At 39.8% G+C, this 2,770-nt stretch overlaps 1 protein-coding gene across 1 annotated transcript in view; it reads left to right on the forward strand.

The window, feature by feature from the left end:
* The first annotated feature begins 6 nt into the window (after positions 1-6).
* Positions 7-2,770, forward strand: part of LOC106116516 (trithorax group protein osa-like) — a 60,165-nt gene continuing 57,401 nt past the window's right edge. Inside the window, exon 1 of the mRNA XM_013310386.1 lies at positions 7-62. The gene's annotated coding sequence lies outside the window, so the exon portion shown is untranslated. The remainder of the gene's footprint in view (positions 63-2,770) is intronic.

Consider the following 2,770-nt stretch of genomic DNA (forward strand, 5'->3'; position numbering starts at 1 on the left):
GTGCATACCCGCAACGGTACCCGCCGCCACCAAACTCGCGACCGCCCTTCTCACCACATCAGGTAATAATCACACACATGACACACATGTTCTAACATTATACCACACACAGTGATGACTTACCCCAAGTTTGCATTTTCGAAACCTGTTCTAAAACATATTGTCTATCTCTGCATCTGGAAAAAGAATGGAAGGGATGACAATATGTTTTGTATAGATTTTTCTGTCCTTGAGAAAACAGCATATCACAACCTATATAGTGATTTAGTTACATCCTTTTATTGACTTTTTAAATACATGTTGGATTGCGATGCGTTGGCATCATTTAATTTAACTAATTTTGTTTATGTATCTGTTCAAAACTTTTTTTCAAGCTTTTTTTTTAATGTCTAAAGAGGAATCAGCTAGAATTTCTCTTCTATAATAACGAAGTATAGAATGCAGTTCAATGAGAGTTAGATGACAAGTAATTTCTCCAACTCGTGACACCTCCATTCATTGACGTTGCAGAAAAAAGCTACTTCAGTCCCGAGAGATGTAATGCTGCGTCAATTCTCATACAAACTAAGGAATTAATCCTCGATATTGATACGGTAGACATTCTTAAGCTATAGCTTGATTATTTTAAAACGCCAACTTTTCAACGTAATAAATGTTTCTCTAAAAGCAATGATAAAGTGAATTAAACGAATACATTTTTATACAAAGTAACAATAAAACGAATACATAGAAGTGCATCGCTCTCCTTTAATAGAAGTTGAAAATGACGCTCCGTCGTCGTATTACACGATTCATATTCAAGTCCGAAACTAGAGAGCCTCGAACGTTTCTCAGAATCGTCTCGAGCCGGCGGCGGCGCGGCGGAGCCTCGACCACTCACGTGAACATAAATGTTCTATCATACCCACATCCACAGCAAGGCAATTCGACCCTAAGTATTGCAGACATAGGTTATAAAATGGCCTGAGATAGTGAACGCTTCATGACGTAAGCCGTTCTGCGCGTTCGCTGACGTAAGCGTCGTTGTGCAACGCGGCCAGAGCTATACGTTCTCAAGCACTGCTCTTGGAACGGCTCTGTGTAGAAATCGTTTGTTAAGAAATGATCCGGCAATGCGCAAGGTCGTTTTGTAACCGCAGCCTACGAAAGATAACATATTATCTATCTTACCCACGTTTCTCAAGCTTTAACAATAAATAACGAAGAAATAAACTCCCGAAACGTCAACGAACGAAGCCTTTGAGACAATATTTCACCGTTAAAATGAATCACAAGGTATATAAAATAGCCGCCCTTGCGAACCTATTATGTTCCACAAAGCTACTCTTTGAAATCGACAATACAATAAATCAAGTATTTTGCCACCTCTAAAGTGTATATACATTGTCTTTTAAGATGCATTGAAACGTTTGGTGGTTAAACGTTAAAATTTAATCAATAGTTATCAATATGAATGCGTATTTTATAATTAACTAAGTAAAAAATTTAACCCTCCTAATGCAATAGAGTAGAAATATGTGTCACAAATCATCGTGCATTCCATAAAAACTATATTTCTAAAGGTTTTTCTTTATACCATACATAACGATATTATGGTAAATTGGCAAATGAATAAATATGAAAATGTGTGGGAAATACCGTGACCGATAGTCGTTGATATTTTTAGATTGCCGTCGACACTTTGTGTGTTTTTTATAATGACGCTTGACGCTGGTCATTAATTTTATGAGCGCTTCGGCTGCGATCATCTATTACATTGAATAATATGAATTAATTGATAACTAAGTTTTTCTTTTCAAACATTGAAATAAATAAAAAATAGTTGATAGGCTAACTCTGAGAGATGACGTAAGTTTGATTTAAAAATCTAAAATATTATAGATAAATGTTAGTAGACGAAAACTGTTCAGTGATCGCTATGGATCTACAAGTTGAACATTTTACGCATAACTGTAATGTTTATATTTCATTACAAAAGCACGCGTACAATAGAGGAAATGTGCTTGTCATGAAATCTATGAAAACAGACAAGAAGTATGCTTATATTACGTTTGAATTCTTACTTCAGCCCACACTATTGTAAGCATGCCAAAGCACAAAGGCGTGAAGCATGTGTTTAAGTTCAGCCGGCCATTGTAAATTGTTATTCAATAGCATAGTGTTACGTGTGAGGTCATAACACATGGATCTTAAATAGATGTTTTAGTTCACGAGGCGTCGCACGTCCTATGAATGTGTGTGTGTGTGTGTTGACGCGGATGCGGCACAGTAAGACTGGGAGCATGGGGTGTAGTCGAGAGATAGCTAGGTGCAATCCGGAGTGGGTATCGCGGCTCGGGGATACGGCCCGCATCCGGGTGCAATGAATGCGACGACAGTTTCAAGGACGCGCCTCAGGTGATGACGTACGCGCACCCCGCCGCCTTCCGACGCGCCCCACACCCGCGGCACCCGTGCCTGTTCCGGCGCCCACCTAATAATGCACGTCTGCGCCCCGTCTGCCTCGTCCGAACTCGTTGCAACCTTGAGTGCTCTCCGCCGCGCTTCCCCTCTCCTCTTCAACTAACTACATGAAAAACTAAATAAACTGAAATATCAGATGTCGTCAACGATTAAAGTGTCCATGCTGACGGTAGCGTCCTTAAGCAGTCACCCAAAATTCATAAGCACTGCTCAATCAATGTGCTATTTGTAATCCACTTCGTCGCTTAAAGTGCGTGCCAACTAATCGGCTGCGGCGGGTAGTTGTGTCGTGTAATTAGTGAGACAT

This window comes from Papilio xuthus, unplaced genomic scaffold (assembly GCF_000836235.2).
Source record: "Papilio xuthus unplaced genomic scaffold, Pxut_1.1 DF827714.1, whole genome shotgun sequence".
Classification (NCBI taxonomy): domain Eukaryota; kingdom Metazoa; phylum Arthropoda; class Insecta; order Lepidoptera; family Papilionidae; genus Papilio; species Papilio xuthus.